We start from the raw sequence: 26780 nt of genomic DNA on the forward strand, positions 1-26780 counted from the left end.
TCTCTGATAAATGAGTGATGCTGAGCTTCTTTTCATGCGCTTTTTGGTCCTCCTTATGTCTTCTTTGGAGAAATCTCTATTTCGATCTTCTGTGCATTTTTTTTTATTGGGTTTGTTTTTTTTTTTATATCGAGCTGCATGAGCTGTCGGTATATTCTGGAGATTAATCTCTTGTCGGTCACTTTGTTTGCAAATATTTTCTCCCAACCCCATTCTGTGGGTTGTCTTTTTGTTTTATGACTTCTTGGCTGTTCAAAAGCTTTTAAGTTTGATTAGGTCCCATTTGTTTATTTTATTTTCATTACTGTAGAAGGTGGATCAAAAAAGATATTGCTGCTATTTATGTCACAGAGTGTTCTGCCTATATTTTCCTCTAAGAGGTTTATAGTGTCTGGTCTTGCATTTAGGTGTTTAATGCATTTTGAGTTTGTATTTGTGTGTGGCGTTAGGTAATGTTCTATTAATAATTTCATTCTTTTACATGTAGCTGTGCAGTTTTCCCCACACCCTTACTGAAGAGAGAGTCTCTGCTCCACTGTATCTCTTCACCTCCTTTCTCATAAATTATATCATCACCCTTTCTTTCTAACACACCTAAACAAAAAGAAAGCTTTATACATTTTTCTTTTTTAATCCTATAATCCTTCCATGAAAGCTTTTATTCACTTGGCATTTCATTAAAAACTTTCGCCTTTAGCCACATGTGGTTTAGCAGTTTTCCCAGGGCTCAATTAAAGTGTATGAAAAGTTGTGTGGCATTCATTTTCGATGCGGTGATTATTGGTTCATCAGTTGTGACAGGTGTACCACGTCCATGAGGATGTGAGCAGCTGGGGAGCTGGGAGGAGCAGTGAAAAGCTACACGTGAGCTCCTTACTTTAAACTCCACTCGATTTTTCTGTAAACCAAAATGTTCCCCAAATAGCCTATAAACTGAAGCATGAAAGCAGGAAGCAGTGACTCGAAAAGTCAGATGCCACAGTTTAGATGTTTTCAGCTTGTTTTCCATTATTTGAAGTTTTAAATGAGTTGCCTTGTGAAAAGTAGAACATTGGAAAGATTTCTGCACCCTTATTTTCGTTTATTTTTGTTTCATGAGCTCTTAAGTTATCATCCCTTAATATGTTCAGATGATTGTTACTTTCTTTGTAATTAAGGTGAAAGGCAGAAAAAGATGCTGCGTCAAGAAAGCAGCGAAGGTTTTCAAAGCTTCAAGCTGTGGCCCCAGACAAGTAACACCCTTGAGTTCCTAGGAGTGCTCCCTAGACTTCTGTGGCGCTTTAGAATCCACTGATGGATTTCCCCCAAACAATTAGAGTCCAGAGCCCATGAAAATCCATTTCCAGACCGTCTCATTACACTGTTATGGTCTTCTACGGTTGAGTGTGAAAAATTCAATTTTATACCCACAGCAAGCTGTGCAAAGCCGTGATTCAGTGACAATGCAGAGCACATTCAAAACACGGGGACTTGGCCCCCAGGGTCCGGCCTGGCGACAGACACTCCGGTGCTGAGAGACCCCCAGGGGCCTCCCCTCTCCAGCCCAGGTCCTCCGGCCCCTTCCCCCTCTGCGCCCCAGGCTCTCCCCACGCAGTCCCTGCAGGAAGCCTCCAGCCTGCTTGGGAGCTGGAGTCCTTTCCGCCCGTGTCAGCACCACATTTCCACCCTGGGCACCGAGCTGGAGATTCAGTTTATTTATTTATTTATTTATTTTTTTTTTTTTGGAGATTCAGTTTAAAAGAGAGAAAGTCAAAAAAAAAAAAAGAGAGAGAGAGAGAAAGTCATGGACCTGGGCCTTGTGCTCAGCTGCAGGCCACGGATTTTCCTTTACTTTGCCAACAGGCTGGCAGCTAGCCTGTTGCTGGTTTGGTGTTGCTGGTCAAATGAGAGGCTTCTGGGTTAGGAAAGCCCGTTACTCCCACGCAGGAGATGCGCGGGCACTGGGGTGCCCATCACCACCTTCTGAGGGGCCATGCGGGGCTGCGGGTGGAGGCTGTGTGTGCGGCGCGGGATGCACAGCTGGGGACAGTGAGTGGGGGGCCTGGGCTCATCAACAGCGCAAGAGGGAAGCCCTGCGCACGTAGGAGACCATGCCTCACCCTGGAGGCCTTGGACAGCGGGCCGGGCCCTGAGTGATGGCCCCGGAAGCGGCAGTGGGCATCGCTGTCTTGGCACACCCAACACAGTGAGGGCGGGGCACGGCTGGTCCCCAGGGTGCCTTCACGCCTGTGAGTGTCCTTCTGAAACAAGACACTCGGTGTACATGCTGAGGTCATTTGGCAACAGGGGGGGTTATCCCATTTCCTGTTTTCTGTGTCAAACCACACTTTTCCCCGTGAGTTCCTTCCTGTGGTCACAGCAAGGTCAAGTCTGCTGGGCCACGGGTGATCTGAGCCACAGGAGAGTCTGGACAGGCGGGGTCCGCTGGCTGAGCCGGCAAGGCCCCCCTCCGCACCACGTAGCTGAGAGAGCGCCCCGGACCGAGTCCCTGTGCTCACAGATGACTTTTCTTCACCAACATTAGAATCTCATTGTCAGGGGTCTCTGACCTTCTGTGGTGCCCTTCCCCAAATTCTCCACCTCCAGCCTTTCTAGGTGATCCTTCGCTCACTAAGGATATTGGATATAGTAATTCTGTAAAAACTTAAGGGAAAATTCAAATGTTTAGCTCTAGTAAGAGCTTCCCTGATAGCTCAGTTGGTAAGGAATCTGCCTGCAATGCAGGAGACCCCAGCTCGATTCCTGGGTCAGGAAGATCCACTGCAGAAGGTTAACTACCCACTCCAGTATTCTTGGACTTCCCTGGCGGCTCAGCTGGTAAAGAATCCGCCTGCAATGCAGGAGACCTGGGTTCAATCCCTAGGTTGGGAAGATCCCCTGGAGAAGGGAAAGGCTACCCACTCCAGTATTCTATTCTGGCCTGGAGAATTCCATGGACTCTATAGTCCGTGGGTTCGCAAAGAGTTGGATATGACTTGAGCGACTTTCACTTCAGTGAGAGCTTGTTTTAACTGTACTCAAAGAAGAAAGCAGTTTTGTAAGATATTAAACCACAGAAAGTGGTTTAACCTCACGCAGCCCTCACCCCCACAGCAGTTTCTGCAGGAAATAGTGTCAGGTCATCTCCACTTGAAACGGGACGATGAGGCATCCAGGGCTGAGGCAGGGGCCTGGTGTTTGAGCTTAGCAGTTGCCTACACACACCAAAGCTACGCCCTCCATGATAGCCACGAAGAGACAGGACAGGCGCCTTCATTTGAATTAAGTAGCCCAGGCCCAGCAAATCTGCTTTGCATATTTATGCATAATAAGGAGCTGCCCAGGGCCAGCAACTTGAGCAACAACACGTCATGGTAGAGAGGGCTACAGGGGTATTTTTGGCTGCAGGCAGATGGAGCTGGATTCACCAGATCATAATGATAACGAAGAGCTGACTCATTAGAAGAGACCCTGATGCTGGGAAAGATTGAAGGCAGGAGGAGAAGGGGACAACAGAGGATGAGATGGTTGAATGGCATCACTAACTCAATAAACATGAGTTTGAGCAAACTCTGGGAGTTGGTGAAGGACAGGGAGGCCTGGCGTGCTACAGTCCTTGGGGTTCGACTGAGCAATGAACGACTGAGCAAAAAAGGTGAAGAGCATTGCAATGATAGTCCACCAGAGGGCAGTAGCCCCCACCCAGGGCTCAGCTGTAAGCATTGAGGTTAAACTGATAAACTTGAAGTTAAACAGGGAAAGCCAGGGTCATTTTTATATTGATCTTTGTTCAAGGATGTTGAACAAACAGGGATTGGTGAAACAGTGTTACACTTCAACATGTAAACAGTCTGAGACAAGCTGTCACAAAGTTACCCTCACTCTGGGAGCAGGAAATGAGATTTATATTCCCTATATAAATCAGCAGTTGTCTGATCTAACAGGAGAAGCGAAGCCCATGTTGGATTAGCAAGGACATCCGTAGCTTTGGGTTACGTATTTCAGATTTAATCCTTGTTTTATCTCGAACTATTTTATGATTTCAAGTTCACATTTATGTTTCAAATGTCCTAATCATTCTACACACTAGGGAAGAAAGGAAATAGAGAAAGAGGGAGTGATTTAGGCACAAAATGAGAAAAGGAATAAGAACACCAGCCCTGCTGCACCATAGCCCACGCTGGTCTCAGGGCAGGAGGTTAACAGGGAGCTTTTCGCCTTCTAATGCAGTTGCTTTGTTCGTGTAACAGAGGAAAAATCAAAACTCGTGAGGAATTGTGCTGGGCCTTAAAGTAAGGGAGGTGACAGAGCTGCGTGTGGCCCCCCTTGCTGGTGCTCAGCTCACCCCCACAGCTGGTCCTGAAGCCTTGCCCCCCAAAACGTCCTCCCCTTCATCTGAGAGCCTGCACACACATGTGCGCGCGCGCACACACACACTTCCCCACCCCACACCCCCTCCCCCAGGGCTCTGACACTGCAACCAGGACTGAATTGTTACGACTGACTTGCTACCACAGCTTCAGAATGTTCATCTCCGAACATTCATCTCACATTTCTCTAGTCAGTTTGAAGCAAGTGTACAAAGTAATGTCCAACTCACCACTGTAAACACAAAACATATGCACCATTCACTGTCTGATTTAGAGGCGGCTTACCAAAAACAAAAACCCCAAACCCAGCCCCTGACTGGATTCAAAGGATTTGCCCAACCCACAGGCCGGCCAAGAGTTAAAGAAAATACAGCCAGATGCTCACATCGTCTCTGCAGTGTCTTTAGGTGCAATAATCAGCACCTGGTTAAAACCTGCTGGCAGAGATAATAACAGGAGAAGTTACCAAAACCCAGGAGATAAGAACAGACACTAGAAACAGTTCCATGGGAATTCCGGAAGTCAGAGTTAGGAGATATGTTCCCTAAAAATCCACGTGATTCTGTGTTCAGAGCAGATGGAGTCTCACTAGAGAAGTGAAAATCATATATGTGGAACTAGAAATTCTAGAAAGAAAACATGTCATGACCCAAACTGAGACCTCAAAGCAGATCATACATCACAGAGGAGAGGAATTTATAGAAAGGGAGACACGGGAGAAAAGAGGATGTGGGGCAGAGAGGAGAGCAGATTGAACACTCCCAGAACTGGGGTCCCTCGAGAAGAGAGAGAAACGACTCCGCAGAAGCCAACCGAAGACGTGAAGCTCCGGGAAGCGCCTAGGGCGCTGAGCCGGTGAATGGGGAGGAGCCACGGGTGGGGCCGCAGGCAGCCTGCAGGACGCCGGGCACAGAGGGGTGGGTGCAAACAAAGAAGGAGGGACCAGAAGGTACTGGGGGCGCAGGAGGGGCCCGCTAACGTGCTTCCTGTCCCCCCAACCCCGGGCCGGCTCTTCACGGGGAGCTGGGGGTGCCCCTGCTGGGGGTGAGCCCATCAGCCCCCAGCAGGCCTGCACGCCCCTGGGCGGGGGGCGGGGGCGGGGGGGCTCTTTCCAAATACTGGCGTTTCCTTGCCGCCCTCCCTCTTGCTCCCGGTACCCCCCCACCCCCCAAAGCGGTCTTGCTGGCGCTTCCCTCTGGGGTGCGGAGCTGGTGCACCCAGCAGTTTTATCACAAATCAAAATTACTTTAAGGTTCCGTGTTTGCCAGGGGCTGGGGTTGAGAGGAAGTGAGTGTTTCAAGGGGCGAGAGGGTCCGTTTGGGAAGATGAAAAGTTCTGGGGATGAGGGTGGTGATGGATGGCACGTGGGAGGGACGCACCATGGGAGAAGGTGCAGAGATGGGATGGGGTGTGCCGGGCTTTGTGAGGAGCCCAGGCCGCAGGGAGGCAGGACGGTGAGCAATCAGATGCCCGTTCTGATAGCCCGTGCAGGGTGACCTGTGAGTGCAAAGGCTGTCTCTAAAGCATCAGGAGAAAACATCTCTGGGAAAGCCAAAGGTCTTCACTGCCTCCAGCCTGTCACAGGAGGTGCCCAGTAGCCTGGATGAAGCGCGGGTTCTCGAGGTGGTTCAAGGGTGGGTGGGAAAGGATGTCCAGATGCAGGGCCCTGCGGAAAGGAGTGAGTTTACTCAGAAGAGAGAGCAGAGATAGTGTGGCCGCTGCAGGCACAGCAGGCCAGGGGGAGGCCACACGTTCCTGGGTTAGTAGCCGATTTCTGTAGCCTCAAGACAAAGAAGATTCCTGCTTAAGGGTGGCGTTTCTTTCATTTGTATCGAGCTATCTGGGGCCGTTCCTGCTTTCCTTATTGCTCACATGCTGATCCCCTGCTTAGCATAAGAGATTGCGGATGTGGGAATGGCTGCCTCTCACTTCCCCCCAGCTCTTTGGTGCTTACTGGGGAGAAAGTAGCTGATGGCTTCCAAGTAGCTGGCTTTCTTTCATCTGGGCTCAGAAATTTGCATTTGGAAGAGGCATGTTTACTGGTAGAGCAGAGAGCAGAAAATATTTCATTTCACATTCCCTCCCCAAGGTCGGAAATTCGACCACATTGAGAGACATTTCATGACCGCTGTTTGTTTTTGTCCCAGGGTGCTGGGAGACTCCTTCCAAATCAGGTGAAAGTTCTGCATTGATACGTCACTCTAGGTGTTAATTTCCAGCCATTAGGCCCATTGGTAGAGAATAAAAGATTCTATGGATCCTCTTTCTTCTAACCTAATAGGGTCCAAGAGATATTTCCCTTGTTGACTCTTCCCATACTTAGAATCACACTATTACAATTATTCCACATTATAAATATGATCTGGTTTTTCAAGATGTTTAACCTTATAAAATAAACAGATTACAACAGCTAATAATGTTGTTAAAATTACAAGTAGGATTTTAAGTCATGAGCTTCCATAACGAAACCATCTTCCTAAAAGATCACCAAGGCTAGGAAGTGATTCATCAGGCAGCAATCTGAGTTTTCATGTAACACATCATTAAATGTGTTACATCAGAGGCTTCATCTGGTATGTAAGCACCACATTCAATTTGAATTATAGCACAGTTGCCTCCCTGAGATGCTGTAAGAACATCAAGGGCCATACAATTTTGTAATACAGCTTTTTCCATCATAGAGACCTCAGAATTTAGTAGGCTAGTAGCCTAGTTGCTGTCATTTAATGTCTTTTGAGTGAATTTTATTAAGTCTTCAATGTAAGAAATAACTTTTTCCAATCCTACTGAAGGCACAAAAATAGCTGCTAAGTGATCATACCAGTGAAATACAGATCTCTTGGTCCATCAGGCTCATATTGATGGTAAATTTACTGGAGTCACATCAGAGTTTGTACATAAGTGGCCTTGAGCCCAAGGGAATCCTAAAGTACACCTTCCTGGCCAGCCTGGTTGGTCATAGATTGGACCCACAAAGCCATTGAGTCCCTTTAGGTGCCAGCCAGTATATTTCTGGACATCTGACCCAATCTGTTCCATACCAATCACCGTCTTTAAGAGAAATGGTAAATTGGTAGTTTTCATAAGGCACCTAGCCTAATATTCTAGTGTTATTAGGTTGATTATCTTTGGTATGGTTTAATTGTTCCCAGCATAGGGGGGCCTCTAGGCTTAGATGACCATAGCCTGGTGTTAGCCAGATAAATACATTCCAGAACTGAGGAAGTGTCCCTCCTAATAGTCTAGAGTTTACTTTTTTTGACTGCAATTTAGCCTTTGTTCTGACTGAGCTAGAGTAACCTTAAGGGGAAGTTCATATTTATGGCCAGGGTTAGAATAAGTATGTTTGATTGGTCAAGTGAGTGGGTCCCATCTAGTGAAGTCAGTACCAGCCCAGACAGAACGATAATTTCTTTCTTCCAAAATAAACTTTATAAGAGCCATCCAATCAGAGCTTTGGAGGAGAGAAACCTATCAAGGTAAACCAGAAGTACTGGATAAAGGTAATTGACCCAACAATTTGATTGATTTCTAAAATTTGCATAAGATTATGCCCATGATAGAAAAACATTTGATTCATGTGCAAGAGTTCAAAAAACTAAGGAGAAAACTTATGAACAATCATACAGGTCAGGTGCAGGGTCACTTGGGTCAGCTGTCTACTTCTGATGTCATCTTCTCATCCTAGTGATGGTGTGTCCTTATTATCAGAGTGTTGTTTTAAGGTGGGTTTGAGGTTAGCAGTACTCTCTATAGACCAGTATGGTGCAGGAGCCCTTTTTAGGTGGGAGATATCAATCCAAGAGTCAATTCCCTTCAGTTTGGCTGCACATGAGATAGTTAAAAGAACCTAATACAGGCCCTTCCATCTAGGTTGGAGGGAGTCCTTTGAATGATATCTTTTTTAATATACATAATCTCCTGGTTGAAGTCATGGGGCATCTGATCTTCATTTGAGGATAGATTACTATAGTAAGTTTCAGAAACAAATTCAGAATGATTTGTCAATACTTTGGCTAAGCCCTTTCAAAAATATCTCCCTTAAGTAATATAGGATCATGTTCATCCAGTCTCCTTGGTCTCCCTGTAATAATCTCAAAGGGAAACAAATGATATTTGCCAAAAGGCATGGCTCTGAGGTTGAAGAGAACCAGTGAAATGGCCTTAGGCCAAGGGAAGGGATAAGCATCCATCATTTTAGCCAGCTGAGTTTTAATTGTTCCATTTGTCCTTTCCACTAACCCAGAAGACTGGGGGTGATGGAATGGAATAGAACAATGGAAATGTTGCATAATTGACCAAATTTTGCACATTTCCTTAAGTTTGTCCAGAAAAATGGGTCCCTCTGTCACTGTGCAGTTCAGAGGGGATTCCCCAGATGGGAATCACTCTTTCTAAAAGCAGCTTCCCTACTGATTGTGACTTGGCCCTTCTGCATGGTTGATGATTTGAGTACAACGTAGTTAATAAACTTGGAATATTAAAATTAAATAGAGCTCTTTATAAGTCCAATTCTAATAATATCTTTTAGAAGTAGAGATATCATATGTGTATAATGTGTACACAGACAAAAGTAAATGAGATCTCATGGCTTTAACTATGAACCAGATGTTACAATGTTAATATAAACTTACTAGTTAACAAACAGTTGGAAGACCTTAAAGTTGCTTGTTCAGATGATTAAGGCTTACTATCTATAAGGTTTGGCTGAGGGAACATTCTCAGCAGTTTTGATTTAAAACTGCCATTTTTTCCTTGATTTCCCAGGACTTGTCTGCTTAACTGGGCTTAGTCTCAGCTCCTAGAGGCCTGTATTCATATTCTGGTTTACATACTTGCAAGACAAAGACAGTTGCTTAGTTTTTCAAAGAACAGTTCTGTCACCTGAAGTTACTAAAATCAGTGGCAAGATTTTTAATAAAACTGATACTTAATTTACAAAGTTCTGTTTTATAACTTTCGAGTTTTAATTTATCATGTCTTCAAAGGTTTGTATAAGGCATTTAGCAAAGACTTTTCTGAGTTTATAAATTAAACCAAAGCAAAAACACTATTTTTTTTAAATTAACCCTTGCCTATTAATTCCCAGTTTACTTATTTTATATGACTCAGGTAACTGTTGGTATCCTCAGCACATTTAGTTAATATTTCCTTAGTGGCAATCTATATGCCTTGTCTTTCCCATAATATAATTAAATAAGAGCTGTAACCACCTTATATAAAGCCCATTTAAATATACCAGTTTATATACATTTATCTAAATTCCACCAACTTCTATACCTTTGACTTTAGTTTTTATAAGAATCCAATCAACAAGCTTTGATCTTTTGAGAGAGTTTAGAAGTTTTTGTTGTTGTTCCTTGTCTATTTTACCTACTTCTGTGTATAAGGCTCTTCTATCCCCAGGCAGGTAAAGCCCAGGAAGTCAGGCCCTTTGGCCTAACTGTCCCAAAGTAATTGGTCAGGTATCTCAATGTAAATTTTTCTGGCCCCTTAAATAACTTAAAACTGGGGTAAATAGAACAGGCTTGTTTAGCTTTTAATGTTAGAGACCAGTAGGGGGTTCCTCACGGCTCATTAACTCTGTTGTTGTTCAACCCTCAGTCCAAACGGACTCCTTGTGACCTCAGGGACTGCAGCACACCAGGCTTCCCTGTCCTTCACCACCTCCCAGAGTTTGCTCAAACTCATGTCCGTTGAGTCGTTGATGCCATCCAACCATCTTGTCCTCTGCCCCTCACCCCCTTCTCCTCCTGCCTTCAGTCTTTCCCAGCATCAGGGTCTTTTCCGGGGAGTCTGATTTGGGATGCAGTAAGCAGCAGGGAGCCATAGCTGGAAGCAAGGTCTTAGTTTCCCCGACCGGAAGTCCTAACCACTGGACCACAGGAGCCAGCAGTTAGGGTTAAGGTCCCTAGTCTTGCCTGCCCAGTCAAGAGGCAGAAGGTAACGCGGAAAGAAAGAAGTTTATTGAAAACAAAACTACACTCAGAAAGGCACGTTGGTGAGCTCAGAGAAAGTCTCACCTTTGGGAAATTTAAATCCTTCACGAGGGGACGGTTTCCAGGTCTTTGTCTTCCCTCAGGCCAATAATCTTGCTTTGTCTACTCCTCTCCACCCCCCACCCCACCAGTTTGTCTCAGGACCTTCCCCAGGGTGGAGCTCCAAGCAAGGCTTCTGGAAGGAGCAAGACTCACCATGGCCTGGCACTATCCTCTGACTTTTGACTCCAGCAAGCCTTTTTGTGCTTGTATAGAGTCTCCCTTATCCTAAAAAGGGGGAAACGGTGTTCCCTTAATCTTTTACTCAGACAGGGTTTTGCCTCTCTGTCCTTGCCATGATTTCCTTGAGATGTTTGCAAGACTGCCTATTTACCCTGATTCTACTGTTTCTTCCATTTTGGAGAACAAACAGGAAGCTGTAAATTCCTCAGATGGACCCCACCTATCTCTTGCCTCAGGAAATGCAAAGAGGAGGTTGGCTGATTGCAAATGTCCAACCTAGAGCCACTATCTACCAAGTCAGCTCCTGGGGTCAGATGGCCAAAGTATTAGAGCTTCAGCTTCAGCATCAGTCATTCCAATAAGTATTCAGGGTTGATTTCCTTAGGATTGACTGGTTTAATCTTGCAATCCAGGGGACTCTTGAGAGGCTTCGTCAACAACGAGGTTCGAAAGCTCAGCTTCAGTGCTCAGCTTTCTTTATAGTCCAACTCTCACAGCCAAACATGACTACTGGAAAAACCATAGCTTTGACAAGATGGACCTTTGTGGGCAGTGATGTCTCTGCTTTCTTAATATCATAGCTTTTCTTCCAAGGAGCAAGCCTCTTTAATTTCATGGCTGCAGTCACAATCCACAGTATTTTGGAGCCCAAGAAAATAAAGTCTGTCACTGTTTCCAATGTTTCCCCATCTATTTGCCATGAAGTGATTAGACCAGATGCCATGGTCTTAGTTTTTTTAATTTCGAGATTTAAGCCAGCTTTTTCACTCTCCTCTTTCACCTTCTTCAAGAGGCTCTTTAATTCCTCTTCGATTTCTGCCATTAGGGTGGTATCATCTGCATATCTGAGGTTATTGATATTTCTCCTGGCAGTCTTGATTCCAGCTGGAGCTTCATCTATCCTGGCATTTCGCATGATGTACTCTGCATATAAGTTGAATACGCAGGGTGACAATATACAGCCTTGACATACTCCTTTCCCAATTGTGAACCAGTCTGTTGTTTCATGTCCAGTTCTAACTGTGGCTTCTTGACCTGCATACAGGTTTCTCAGAAGACAGGTAAGGTGGTTTGGTATTCCCATCTCTTTAAGAATTTTCCACACTTTGTTGTGATCCATACAGTCAAAGGCTTTAGCATAGTCAATGAAGCAGAAGTAGATGTTTTTCTGGACTTCCCTTGCTTTATCTAAGATCCAGCGGATGTTGGCAGTTTGATCTCTGGTTCCCTCTGCCTTTTCTAGATCCAGCTTGAACATCTGAAAGTTCTCAGTTCATGTACTGTTAAAGCCTAGCTCCCAGGATTTTGAGCATTACCTTTCTATTGTATGTGAAATGAGTGCAATTGTGCAGTAGTTTGAACTTTCTTTGGCTTTGCTCTTCTTTGGGATTGGGCTTCCCTGATGGCTCAAATGGTAGAGAATCTGCCTGCAATGCAGGAGACCTGGGTTCAGTCCCTGGGTCAGGAAGATCCCCTGGAGAAGGACAGGGCAACCCACTCCAATATTCTTGCCTGGAGAATTCCATGGACAGAGGAGCCCAGCGGGCTACAGTCCATTGGGTTGCAAAGAGTTGGGCACAACTGAGTGACTAACACTTTCTTTGGGATTGGAATGAAAACTGACCTTTTCCAATAGCGTAGTAGTATCATATCTTGTCTATTTACCCATTCTAAATAGCCATACAAAGAATTATTTATTCATTTTACATAACTCCTTTAAAAAAATTTTTTTTACCTCATTGGTATAATAGCTAGACTTTTTCCCCCCAAGTTTTTTGTTGATATTCTTAATTGCTCTTATTAGCATCTGTAAGGTCCATTGAGGGGAAGGCCACAATGAAGCTTGCTCAACCAATTTTTCTCATTCAGGAAAAAGTTCTTAGATTAATTTGACTTTTGTTTTATACTTTTGTTTTAACTATAACTGTATTATACTTTTGTTTTAACATCAAAACTGTTGTTTACAATGAAAATGCTCTAAATTTAATAATTTGTTAGTTTCTCTCATTTTCAAAGAATCCATCATTTGGCCACCAATAAACTATAGCTCCTCAGAGATGCAAATGATTAAGAAGGCAAAAACATCTGTCATAGGCCTTACACAAACACACACACACAGACACACCAGAACAAAGTAGGAAGGTCAGACAGAACATTTACAACCCAAGGACAGAGAGACCCGAACTTCCCCCTAGAAGCCCTAGTTTAAGGTTTTACCACGCTGGCTTTTTAATTTTGAGCATTTAAAGAGCCCCTCAATAGTTAGGGTACGATTTAATTTCTCCAGTTAACTAGGTACTTGCAAGTATGAGTTCCGTTCCTTAATCCATGGACCCTAACTAGTTGGAGTCACAGAGCTCTCACTCTGTTTTAGGTGGCCCCAGGGTGACTTTTGTGGTTATTCCTACAAGGCCTGTTGGGAGGGGTGGTTTTTCTCTCTGCATCATCATTATCTTGATGTAAATCTGTTGTAATCTGGAGGAGACAAAACTTAACAGATATTTTTTTAAAAAAACAGAGGCCATGGATCAGTGAAAGAGTTATTGTAACTAGGGATCAAGGAAGGAGTAAGAACCAAGCTACATTTGATGACGATTTTGATTGTGGTTCAAATAGGGTCAGCGCTTGGGTCATCCTGTCCAAAGGAATGGAGCCATTTGGACTCATAAATAGTTGGAAGAAAGACAACTGGAACATTAATAGACAAAATAGAAAAAAATTAAGCCTGAAGCCTAATTTAGATTTAACACTTCAAAGAGACTTATAGCCAGGTAGCCAGTTGTCTAGGTTTATCTAAGTAGGTCTTAACTTTTAATGTGGCTATTCATCATTACACATGTGGTTTTTTCCTTGGCAGTATATGATCCAGAGCAATTTCATTGTCTAAACATATAACTCTGGAGAAGGAAATGGAACCCCACTCCAGTTTTCATGCCTGGAGAATCCCATGGACAGCGGAGCTGGCGGGCCACAGTCCATGGGGCCACGAAGAGTCAGACACGCCTGAGTGACTAAGCACAAACATGTAACAGTTATAAGAAGAGACTTTAAAAAGTAAGGTTTAATCACCTGCTCCTAGCAGACTTTGTTTTTAGAATGGCTGATGGCATCCTAAGTCTGACACAGCTCAGAAAACTCGAGTTCTTAACAATTCAAGGACTTGTCTGCAAGCATACCATGGTACTGAGATGTGAAAACCGATTCTATTCACGGAGCCAAAGAATGAATTCTGCAAACTCGCCAACTCTCACACAGGTAAAGTTTATTTTCAAAGGCTAGAGATACAAAGCTCTCAACATAAACTCTGAGAGGGAGTGAAGGGCCCCAAAAGGCGGGCATTACAGCAGTTTTATATCTTTACTAGAATTGATCTGTATAATTTTGATTGGCTTGCGACTTTAATGTGTGTCATTTTTGACCATCAGTTTGAATGTCACAGTGCCCAGTTTGTCATTTTTATGGCTTTTTTGGACCCTCAGTTTCTCAGTTTCTGCAGACATTGCAACACCATCGCTTGACCTTTTCTCTAGACCCCAGCCCATTATTTAGGAACCAAATATATGTTTAAGAGCTAATGGTCTTCTTGGACTCTTTTTCCCCTTGAGAAACTGGACAGCAGTTTATGATTGTCTTGTCCTGGTGTTGTAGGAGGGGGGCCCCCTCCAGGGCTCCAAGAGTGGGCTCTTGTCTAACACTCAGAAAAGAATTGTCCGAGGAGACACGTGTTGACAAAACCAGAGACTTTATTGGAAGAGGGCGCCCGGGCGGAGAGCAGCAGGGTGGGGGAAACCAGGAGACCCGCTCTGCCACGTGGCTCCCAGTCTCGGTTATGGTGATGGATTAGTTTCCGGGTTGTCTTTGGCCAGTCGTTCTGACTGGTGACACACACATCGCTCAGCCAAGACGGATGCTAGTGAGAGGGATTCTGGGAGGTGGACGGACACGCGCTGTCTCTTTTTGACCTTTCCCGAACTCTTCTGGTTGGTGGTGGCTTATTAGTTCCTTACCAGGACCTCCTGTCGTAAAACAAGTCATGCAAATGGTTACTAGAGAGCCTGGCCAGGGTGTGCTTCCCCTAACACTGGGTCTGAATGTTTTATGACCCTCCAGACCAGGGAGGCATTCCTCTGAATGCCTAGAAATTAGAACAATGAGTGAGATGCTTACTTAAGAGGAGAAAAAAAATTGAAATTAAAAAGGAGCTGAGGTCTCATAGTCTTATACTGTCTAGCAATTTCTGCCTCAGTGTCACCTAATTATTTCCATATCTACTGTATTTTTACTTTAACTATAGATTTTTTCTTAATAGTCAAAGTGGCTATCACCATCAATGATGTTAGTGTTTCTCTAGGTATGGGAAGATATAAGAATCAGGGCTCATAAAAATCTCCTCCCAAAACTGCCCACTTGACTTCACATTTCAGGATGTCTGGCTCTAAGTGAGTGACCACACCATCGTGGTTATCTGGGTCATGAAGATCTTTTCTGTACAGTTCTTCTGTGTATTCTTGCCACCTCTTTCTAAGGTCATAAAGTTATAAATCATGTTTATCAGTAAATTCAGTCTCATGTAATTGAACTTTACTTTTAATGGCATGCCTATATTAATTAGATCAGCAAGCTTAAACAATACTAGTATCAACTTAATATAGAACATTTCCCAGTCCACATGAACCTGACAGTCATTTGGTCAGTTTCTTTAACTATACAAGCTTTGGTCTTTAGGGGGGAGTTTAGAAGGATTTTTCTTTTTGTTCCCTGTGTTTTACCTACTTTTATATAAAAGGCTCTGTGATCCCCAGAGTTGGGTAAAGAAAAGGAAGTCAGGCCCTTTTTCCTTCTGGGAGGATTAGAGCTGGGATTAGAGCAATGAGCTCAGCTTTCGGTGCAGAGGAGGCTGCGGCCTCAGTCACCGGTTGCTCCATAGCTACTGCCCACCGCTGACCCTCCCCCCCAGAATCACCGCCGTCAGAAACAGGTCCCAGCCAGCCTTGCTCAGGGGCCTATCTGACAGACCCAGTCAACCAAGGTGGACAGTCTCCGAACCTCCAGGTGTCTTGGAGGGTCTCCTGCCCAGGGAGTGAGGAAGCAGGGAGAAGGGAGGAAGGACTGCTCACTCTGTGGTGATACTGGGGGTTGTCCTGGCCCATGCACATGCAGGTCATTTCCAGACATGAGACCAAATGAGAAGAGAATGCAGTATGTTAGGATGGGAGGCACTGTTGGAACAGGGGGCCAGCTCGAGGGAGAGCAGAACCCTTTCACAGATGAGTAGCCACGTTTTACGGCCTCAAGACAGAGAAAATCCCTACTGGAAGGGCGGCAGTAGGTGATTGGTTAGGGTGTTACAGGGCGGGCTTCCCTGGTGGCTGGAATGGTGAAGAATCCGCCTGCAATGCGGGAGACCTGGGTTCAATCCCTGGGTTGCGAATATCCCCTGGAGGAAAGTATGGCAACCCACTCCAGTTTTCTTGCTTGGAGAATCCCCATGGATAGAAGCCTGGTGGGCTACAGCCCATGGGGTCGCAAAGAATCAGATACGACTCAGCAGCTAGGCTCAGCACAGCGCAGGGTGGATAGCAGGTGGGTGTTTTACCTAATGTGGGATCAGGGAGCTGGAGGCTCGTGGCAACGGTTGCTATGGGGCTTGGTCAGTTACAGAGATTTTTATCCTGTGACCTTAGTACAGGGCTCCACAGGGGTCATCAAGGAGGATCGCCTGATATATCCCCATCCTCCCTGAGGTCATCCAGTATCCACCACATTGTTCCAGCAGGACTAGGACGTTCTGTGGGACAGACACTGTGGCTGGCTGGCCCAAAGTGAACTTCACTGCCTCTTTCAGCAGTTCACAGGTGGCGACTACTGCTCGTAAGCAGCAGGGCCGGCTGGCGACCCTGGTGTTCAGCTGCTTTGAAAGATAAGCTACTGGTCGGGGATTCTCTCCCACCATGCCCTGGTCCAGTCCCTGCTTCTCCTGCACATACAATTTGAATTCTTTCTGGATCTCAGGCAAGCTGAGGGCCATTTCAGTCATGAGCTTCAGCTTCAGAGTCTCATAAGCCTTTTGGCAATCTCCCATTCAAACCAAAGGTTCAGAATCTGTACCTTTCAAAGCATGGTGTAATGGCTTTGCAATTAGCCCAAAGTTGGGGTATCCATATGTGACAAAATCCTGCAGTTCCGAGGAAAACCCAGTTTGGGCAGCTTTTTGGTCTGTGCTCTAGATTTAATAATTAGTTAGTTTCTCTAATTTTAAATCAGTCATTTGGCCACCACTAAATTATAAAAAGACCTCTTATAAACCTGACACAAACACACAAAATAACTACTTAGGAAGATCAGATAGAACATTTACATCTCAAAGACGCCTAGAAATGTAAGTTTAAAAAGAAAAAAGTAATTTTCACCCTAAGAGGTCTTAAAAGAGTTTCCTCAAAAAAAATTTTTTTTAATGTTTGTGATCATCTTTGTTGTTCTTCAGTCATTAAATTATGTATGACTCTTTGCAACCCCATGGACTGTAGCACGCCAGGCTTCCCTGTCCATCACCAGCTCCCGGAGTTTGCTCAAACTCATGTCTGTTGAGTCGGTGATGCCATCCAACCATCTCATCCTCTGTCGTCCCCTTCTCCTCCTGCCTTCAGTCTTTCCCAGCATCAGGGTCTTTTCTAATGAATGAGTCAGTTCTTTGCATCAGGTGGCCAAAGTACTGGAGCTTCAGCTTCATCATCAATCCTTCCAATGATGATGTCCTTGCTGTCCAAGAGATTCTTAAGAGTCTTCTCCAACACCCCAGTTCCAAAGCATTAATTCTTTGGCACTCAGTCTTCTTTATGGTCCAACTCTCACATCCATACATAACACTGGTAAAACCATGGCCTTGATTAGACTGACCTTTGTTGGCAAAGTGATATCTCTGCTTTTTAATATGCTGTCTGGGTCTGTCATGTAGGCTTCCCTCATTGCTCAGTTGGTAAAGAATCTGTTTGCAATGCAGGAGACGCCAGTTCGATTCCTGGTTTGGGAAGATCCCCTAGAGAAGGAAATGACAACCCACTCCAGTATTCTTGCCTGGAGAATCCCATGGATAGAGGAGTCCATGGGGTCGCAAGAGAAAGGTTTGTCATAGCTTTTCTTCCAAGGAGCAAGCGTCTTTTAATTTTGTGGCTACGACCACTGTCCACAGTGACTTTGGAGCCCAAGAAAATAAAATCAGCCATTGTTTCTACTTTTCCCCCGTCTATTTGCCATGATGTGATGGCACAGTATTCCATGATCTTTGCTTTTTTAATGTTGAGCTTTAAGCCAGCTTTTTCACTCTCCTCTTTCACCTTCATTAAGAGGCTCTTTAGTTCCTCTTCACTTTCTACCATTAAAGAGGCATCATCTTCAATTTCCCATTAAGTGACTACTCATCGTAACTGATTTGGGATGCATGCTGCAGTCAGCAGCAGTGAGCAGCAGCTGGAAGCAAGGTCTTAGTTTCCCAGACTGGGAGTCCTAACTGTAAGGCGAGTGCAGAGAAAAAGACAGCGAGCCAGGCAGTCAAGCAAAAACAGGAAATTTATTAGAGGGAAAAGAGAGGGTGACTGGCTCTTAAGGAGAACCAGTGTTCTCCCTTTCTGACAGAGTCCTTCAGTTCACTTCAGTCGCTCAGTCATGTCCAACTCTGTGACCCCATGAACTGCAGCACTCCAGGCCTCCCTATCCATCACCAGCTCCCAAAGTTTACTCAAACTCATGTCCATTGAGTCAGTGATGCCATCCAACGATCTCATCCTCTGTCATCACCTTCTCCTCCCGCCTTCAGTCTTTCCCAGCGTCAGGGTCTTTTCCAAGGAGTCAGTTCTTTGAATGAGGTGGCCAAAGTATTGGAGTTTCAGCTTCAGCATCAGTCCTTCCAATGAACACCCAGGACTGATCTCCTTTAGGATGGACTGGTTGGATCTCCTTGCAGTCCAAGGGACTCTCAAGAGTCTTCTCCAACACCACAGTTCAAAAGTATCAATTCTTCTGCACTCAGCTTTCTTTATAGTCCAACTCTCACATCCATACATGACTACTGGAAAAACCATAGCTTTGACTAGATGGACCTTTGTTGGCAAAGTAGCGTCTTTGCTTTTTAATATGCTGTCTAGGTTGATCATAACTTTCCTTCCAAGGAGTAAGCATCTTTTGATTTTATGGCTGCAGTCACCATCTGCAGTGATTTTGGAGCCCAAGAAAATAAAGTCTGCCACTGTTTCCACTGTTTCCCCATCTGTTTGCCATGAAGTGTGAATGTGGACTGGATGCCATGATCTTAGTTTTCTGAATGTTGAGCTTTAAACCAACTTTTTCACTCTCCTCTTTCACTTTCATCAAGAGGCTTTTTAGTTCTTCGCTTTCTGCCATAAAGGTGGTGTCATCTGCATATCTGAGGTTATTAGTATTTCTCCCAGAAATCTTGGTTCCAGCTTGTGCTTCTTCCAGCCCAGTGTTTCTCATGATGTACTCTGCGTATAAGTTAAATACGTATGGACAATATATAGCCTTTGCATACTCCTTTTCCTATTTGGAACTAGTCTGCTGTTTCATGTCCAGTTCTAACCGTTGCTTCCTGACCTGCATACAGATTTCTCAAGAGGCAGGTCAGGTGGTCTGGTACGCCCATCTCTTTCAGAATTTTCCAGTTTATTGTGATCCACACAGTCAAAGGCTTTGACATAGTCAATAAAGCAAAAATAGTTGTTTTTCTGGAATTCTCTTGCTTTCTCAATGATCCAGCAGATGTTGGCAATTTGATATCTGGATCCTCTGCCTTTTCTAAAACCAGCTTGTACATCTAGAAGTTCACAGTTCACCTATTGTTGAAGCCTGGCTTGGATAATTTTGAGTATTGCTTTACTAGCATGTGAGATGAGGGCAATTGTGAAGTAGTTTGAACATTCTTTGGCATTGCCTTTCTTAGGGATTGGAATGAAAACTGACCTTTTCCAGTCCTGTGGCCACTGGTGAGTTTTCCAAATGTGCTGGCATATTGAGTGCAGCACTTTCACAGCATCATCTTTTAGGATTTGAAATAGTTCAACTGGAATTCCATCACATCCACTAGCCTGTTCGTAGTAATGCTTTTTAAGGCCCACTTGACTTCACATTCCAGGATGTCTGGCTCTAAGTGAGTGATCACACCATCATGATTATCTGGGTCGTGAAGATCTTTTTTATACAGTTCTTCTGTGTATTCTTGCCACCTCTTCTTAATATCTTCTGCTTCTGTTAGGTCCATACCATTTCTATCCTTTATTGAGCCCATCTTTGCATGAAATGTTCCCTTGGTATCTCTAATTTTCTTGAAGAGATCTCTAGTCTTTCCCATTCTATTGTTTTCCTCTATTTCTTTGCACTGATCACTGAGCGAGGCTTTCTTATCTCTCCTTGCTATTCTTTGGAACTCTTCACTCAAATGGGTATATCTTTCCTTTTCTCCATTGCTTTTCACTTCTCTTTTTTTTTCACAGGTATTTGTAAGGCCTCCTCAAACAGCCATTTTGCTTTTTTGCATTTCTTTTTCTTGGGGATGGTCTTGATCCTTGTCTCCTGTACAATGTCAGGAACCTCCATCCATAGTTTATCAGGTACCCTTGTCTATTGGATCTAGTCCCTTAAGTCTATTTCTCACTTCCACTGTATAATCGTAAGGGATTTGATTTAGATCATACCTGAATGGTCTAGTGGTTTTCCCTACTTTCTTCAATTTAAGTCTGAATTTGGCAATAAGGAGTTCATGATCTGAGCCATAGTCAGCTCCTGGTCTTGTTTTTGCTGACTGTATAGAACTTCTCCATCTTTGGTTGCAAAGAATATAATCAATCTGATTTTGGTGTTGACCATCTGGTGATGTCCATGTGTAGAGTCTTCTCTTGTGTTGTTGAAAGAGGGCGTTTGGTATGACCAGTGTGTTCTCTTGGCAAAACTCTATTAGCCTTTGCCCTGCCTCATTCTGTATTCCAAGGCCAAATTTGTCTGTTTCTTGACTTCCTACTTTTGCATTCCAGTCCCCTATATGGAGTCCTTCTTATACCCCACCAATAAAAAATTCTCTGAAGAGATGGTCACGTGGCCAGAGGTCTGAAATCTGATAGTCTTGCAGCTTTGAGAGGTTAGGCGCTAGTGAGATAACAGGATGCCGTTTGGGCAGTTTGGTCAGTCTGACAGATCACTGTGATTTATTCTTTGTTTGTGACCCCATGTGGGCCCTGTCACTAACCACTGGACCACAGGGGCCAGAAGTTAGGGCTAATGTCCCTAGCCTTGCCTGCCCATTCAAGAGGCAGAAGGTAAAGAGTAAAATGGAAAGTTTATTGAGAAGAAAAGTACATGCAGAACGGCACACTGGTGAGATTGCAGAGAGAGTTTCCCCTTTGGGAAGTTTAAATCCTTTATAAGGCGGCAGAGACATTACTTTGCCAACAAAGGGCTATCTAATCAAACCTATGGTTTTTCCAGGAGTCATGTATGGATGTGAGAGTTGGTCTTTAAAGAAAGCTGAGTGCCGAAGAATTGATGCTTTTGAACTGTGGTGTTGGAGCAGACTCTTGAGAGTCCCTTGGACTGCAAGGAGATCCAACCAGTCCACCCTAAAGGAAATCAGTCCTGAATATTTATTGGAAGGACTAATGTTGAAGCTGAAACTCCAATACTTTGGAGTTACCTGATGCAAAGAACTGACTCATTTGAAAACACCCTGATGCTGGGAAAGATTAGGGCAAGAGGAGAAGGGGATGACAGAGGATGAGATGATTGGATGGCATCACTGACTCAATGGACATGAGTCAGAGCAAGCTCCAGGAGTTGGTGATGGACAGGGAGGCCTGGATGCTACAGTCCATTAGGTCACAAAGTGTCAGACAGGATTGAGTGATTGAACTGAACTGAAGGGAACAGAAAAAAGTCCTTTCTGGGTCTTTGTCTTCCCTCAGGTCAATCATCTCGCTTTGTTCCCGCCTCACCCCCCCCCCCACCACCCCCTGCCATTAACTTGTCTCAGGACCTTCCCCTGGGGTGAGCACGCACACCTTAGACAAGATGGATCTTGAAGTGAAGGCTTCAGGGAGGAGCAGGACTCATGAAAGTAAAGTGGAAGTGAAAGTCGCTCAGTCATGTCCGACTTTTTGCAACCCCATGGAATTATCCTCTGACTTGGACTCCAAGGAGCCGTTCTGCACTGTGTAGGATCTGTATTGTCTCCCTTATCCTAAAAAGGAGCAAGGGGAGGTCCCTTAATCCTTTACTCACACAAGATGTTGCCTCCTCTTTGTCCTTTCCTTGACTATTACAGTAAGGTGTTTACAAGAGACAAAGACTGGCTATTTACCCTTATTCTGCTGTTACTTCCATTTCGGATGGCAGACAGGAGGCTGGTTGTAAATTCCTCAACTGTAGCCCACCTATCTCTTGCCGCAAGAAATGCAAAGAGGGGACTTCCCTGGTGGTCCAGTGGTTAAGAATTTGCCTTCCATTGCAAGGGGCGCGAGTTCAATCCCTGGTCAGGGAGCTAAGATTCCACATACCTTGCGGCCAAAAGAACAAAAGCAATATTGTAATAAATTCAATAAAGACTTTAAAAAAAAAAAAAAAGAAATGCAAAGAGGAGGCTGGCTGTTTGTAAATGTCCAAGCTGAGCCCATTTATCTTCAACCTCAGGTCAACCAGTCACTGAGGATTTTCCCTAGGGCACTCTGAGATGGAATCTCAGAGAAAGCGCCTCCCATTGTAGTTCAGGCAGTTTGTGTCAGAAGTCTGCAGCACAAGCCAAAGGAAACAGAACAAATCAGACCTCGCTGGTAGGAAGTCACAGAAGACAAAGCGGGTGGTGAAGAGATGCCAGAAATTCAAACACCAAATGCCAAGACTGCCCCAGACTGGACTTCCAAGTCTCACTGAGCCTGTGACCCTTTTCCAAAGCAGCACCTTACCAACAGGCCCGCCACTTCCATAGTGAAAAACCCCCAAACTGAAACTGCATCAGTTTCCTGCCAAGGAAAATGTCAAGAGGCCTTGAGGTGTACTTTAGGGGATTTAAGAAAATGCTAGCAGGTGACCCCCTCTCTGATCCTCCAATATTTAGTGTTTCTCAGAGTGGAAGTTAAGGTGGAGTGGACAAGAGGAAAAAAAAGTGCTCTCGAGGCAAAAGAAGCCTTGGCAGCTGCAAAGGGCAGCCTCTGCCCTGTTCTCTGCAGTCCCGGGGTTCCCCAGCTGAGTCAGCAGGCAGGCTGGAGACCCTGGCTGTCTGTTAGGGCCACCTGCCGGCAACCAGATCATGGACAGGACCCCAGAATGGTTGCCGCCCAAAATCTTGTCTTTCTGCCCAGTGAAGCCAAGTGAAAAATACGGAGACCGAGTCTGGAGGAAACAGAAAGCTGGCTTCAATTCCCAGCCGGTGGAGAGGAGCACACAGCAGGGTCCTGCCTCAGGAACTGTGCCGCCCCCCCAGGAGGAGTCCAGGGCTTATGGAAGATGGGGGCTTGCACAGGAGATGGGGGGGATCAAAGGGGATGGGGTCCTGATTTCTTCCTCTTGCATTGTTTCAAAGACAGTCAGAAACTGGCATCAGTAACCCAATAACTGAGTCTGGCAGTTAGGTGGTGGCTCTGAGACCTCCTTTCTGGTATGTAACCGCAAGGGGAAGGGTGCTGTAAGTGCAAACACCGGATGGGGTGTTATTTAGCACAGAGTCAAAGAAAGATAGGTGTGAATTTTAGCTCCTGCTGACCTAGGAGGCAGGAGTGAAGTGAAGTCGCTCAGTCGTGTCCGACTCTTTGCGACCCCATGGACTGCAGCCCTCCAGGCTCTCTGTCCATGGGATTCTCCAGGCAAGAATACTGGAGTGGGTTGCCATTTCCTTCTCCAAGGGGGCAGGAAAGCAAACTTAGTTTCAGACATTCAGAGTCAGGAGCAGTTAAAGGAAAAGAAACAACTAGAAGTGTTCAGGCCTGCGCAGTGTTCTCTTTATCTTCTTTGCTCTCAGGAAAGGAAAGAGAAAAGCTCCTTCCTCTTTTTCTCCTTCTCACTGCAACCTTTTCTGCTCACAGCCATCTGACCTTTTCCTCTCCTTCTGTCTCGAACTCCAAACAAAGGGAGCTGTCTGCAAAGGAAGCCCATGAGGCCAAGATGGGGAGAGGCGGGGCCCCTTGCTGTCCGCAGAGGAGGGTGCAGGACGACAGGCAGAATCGGCCTCCTCTCCTGGGCAGACTGCAAAAGGTTCCACTTTCTGAAGCAGCAGAAATCACCTCCGCCCTCCCTGTCCGCTGCGGTGGGCACACAGGAGCCGCCCCCTCCCTGACCTGGGGGCCGGCCAGCAGCAGGCAGGGCCTCCCGGCCCGGCGTGTGACCGTGAGTCATATGTCTGCTGACAGCTCAGAATTAGCCGGAGGGGAACATGCCTTCCCTGCAGACCTGCCTGGTGGCCCAGCTGGGTGCACGGGCCCTGGTGCTTGCAGCAACCCACAGCAACGTGCTCATTTTTAAATTATTTTCAGAGAAAACGTCAACTCCAGGGGTCCTGGGAGTCGACTTCAATGTATGTGAGCTCGGTACAGGCCAAGGGTGGGGTGCGGCTGTGAAATGTCCCAAAGGCGCAGCCACGCAGCCCTGACGCTTCTCAAGTTGGTCACACGTGTGAGTGTGTGACACACGGTGCGGCTGGCCTCCTGGCGCCAAAGCTTTGCTCTCAGCATCATCTAGTGATGAGTGCGATGCCGCCAACATCTTGGCCTTGTGTGCTCGCCAAAGCCGAACGAAAAATCCAGAGACAGAGTTTGGAGGAGACAGAAAGGTGGCTTTAGTCCCCAGCCGGCAGACGGGAGACTCAGCAGGCACATGTCCTCAGGAGCTGTGGCCCGCTCCATGAGGAGTCTGGGGGACCGTACAGATGAGGGCGCGCGGTCAGGGGGCCGTGATGAAGATCAGTGGCATAAGGATCTTGTGTTCCTTCTCCTCTGGCATTGTTTCTTGCAGGGTCCCGGGCTGGTGTCAGTTAGGTGGGGACTGGGTCTGGCAGTCTGGCAACCCGGTAGCTGGATCCATTGGCTTTTGTGTATTATACCATGGCCTTCCTTCTGTAACGCAAAAAGAGAGAAACTTCGAGGGGAGGTCTGAGAAGAGTGTGCCAGATAAAGGTAAAGGTAAAGTACCAGGTAAAGGTGAGTACCAGATACAGGATGTAATTAGCATAGAGTCAAAGGATGATGGGTGTAGAATGTAGCTCAAGCAGAGTTACAGTCCACAGACTAGGAACCTTCAATCCACCTGCAACACGGGAGAGCTGGGTCAGGAGACTCCCAGGGACGGAGGAGCCTGGTGGGCTACAGTTCATAGGGTCGCAGGGTCAGACACGACTGAGCTACTAAGCACACAGAACTAAGTAAAAGCTAGGAGTGATCAGGCCTGCTGACTATTCTCTGCATCTTCTTTGTGCTCAGGAAAAAAAGAAAAAGTCATTTCTCTCTCTCTCTTTTTTTTTTTTCTGTTTCACTGCAACAAATTCCCCCCTGTCAGTTTATTTGCTCTGTATCAATGGAGGAAGGGAAATAGGGGTGGTTCTTGTCCAGCTGAGGACAAAACCTTAGTATTGTTCTGTTTGACAATCACCAGTTGTCCAGCTCAGGGGCCCTCGTGGCTGTCCCAGAGCTTTATTAAGGGGCCCGAGGGTGACTTTTCTGATTATTCCTGCAGGATCTGTTCTGAGGAGGGCTGTAGTCTCTGCCTCATAATTATGTTGATGTAAACCTGTTGTCATCTGCAGGAGATAAAACTTAACAAGTAATTTACAAAACAGAGGCCAAATATCAGTAAAAGAATTATTTTAACTAGGGGTCAAAGAAGGAGTAAGAATCAAGTTACATTTGATGACAGTTTTGATTGTGGTGTACTTTGGGTCAGTGCTTGGGTCATCCTGTCCAAAGGAATGAAGTCATTTGGACTCAGTAGTTGGAAAAATGACAACCTGAATATTATTAGACCAAATAGGTCTTGTATCTTTTTAGGAAATTAATGTTGAATCCTAATTTAGACTAAACACTTCGAGAAGACTTGTAGTCAGGTAGCCAGTTGTCTAGGTTTACTTAAGTAGGTCTTAACCTTTAATGTGGCTATTGGTCATTCAGTTCACTTCAGTTACTCAGTCATGTCTGACTCTTTGTGACCCCATGGACTGCAGTACGCCAGGCCGCCCTGTCCATTACCAACTCCCAGAGCTTACTCAAACTCATGTCCATTGAGTTGGTGATGCCATCCAACCATCTTATCTTCTGTCATCCCCTTTTCTTCCCTCCTTCAATCTTTCCCAGCATCAGGGTCTTTTCAAATGAGTCAGTTCTTCACATCAGATGGCCAAAGTATTGCAGTTTCAGCTTCAGCATCAGTCCTTCCAATGAATATTCAGGACTGATTTCCTTTATGATGGACTGGTTGGATCTCCTTGCTGTCCAAGGGCTCTCAAGAGCCTTCTCCAACACTACAGTTCAAAAGCATCAGTTCTTCAGTGCTCAGCTTTCTTTATGGTCCAACTCTCACATGCATACATGACTACTGGAAAAACCATAGCTTTGACTACATGGACCTTCATCTGCAAAGTAGTATCTTTGCTTTTTAATATGCTGTCTAGGTTGGTCATAGGTTTTCTTCCAAGGAGGAAGCGTCTTTTAATTTCATGGCTGCAGTCACCATCTGCAGTGATTTTGGAGCCCAAGAAAATAAAGTCTCTCACTGTTTCCATTGTTTTCCCATCTCTTTGCCATGAAGTGTGAATGTGGACTGGATGCCATGATCTTAGTTTTTTGAATGTTGAGCTGTAAGCCAGCTTTTTCACTCCCTTTCACTTTCATCAAGAGGCTGTTTAGTTCCTGTTTGCTTTCTGCCTTAAGGGTGGTGTCATCTGCATATCTGAGGTTATTGGTATTTCTCCCAGCAATCTTGATTCCAGTTTGTGCTTTATCCAGTCCATTATATTTGTGTTTTTTTCTTCTTGTCAACATATGATCTTAAGCAATTTCATTTTCTAAGCATATAATGGTGACAAGAAGAGACTTTTTAAAAAGTGAGGTTTAATCACCTGCTGCTAGCTGACTTTGTTTTTAGAATGGCTGATGGCATCCTAAGTCTGACACAGCTCAGAAAACTCAAGTTCTTAACAATACAAGGACTTGTCTGCAGTCACACCATAGTG

The 26780-nt window shown here is 45.3% G+C and overlaps 1 protein-coding gene across 1 annotated transcript in view; it reads left to right on the forward strand.

The window, feature by feature from the left end:
* Window positions 1–5106: 5106 nt before the first annotated feature.
* CLN8 (CLN8 transmembrane ER and ERGIC protein) overlaps window positions 5107–26780 on the forward strand; it is a 49877-nt gene continuing 28203 nt past the window's right edge. Inside the window, exon 1 of the mRNA XM_043893719.1 lies at window positions 5107–5298. The gene's annotated coding sequence lies outside the window, so the exon portion shown is untranslated. The remainder of the gene's footprint in view (window positions 5299–26780) is intronic.

Source organism: Cervus elaphus, chromosome 32 (genome assembly GCF_910594005.1).
Source record: "Cervus elaphus chromosome 32, mCerEla1.1, whole genome shotgun sequence".
NCBI lineage: Eukaryota > Metazoa > Chordata > Mammalia > Artiodactyla > Cervidae > Cervus > Cervus elaphus.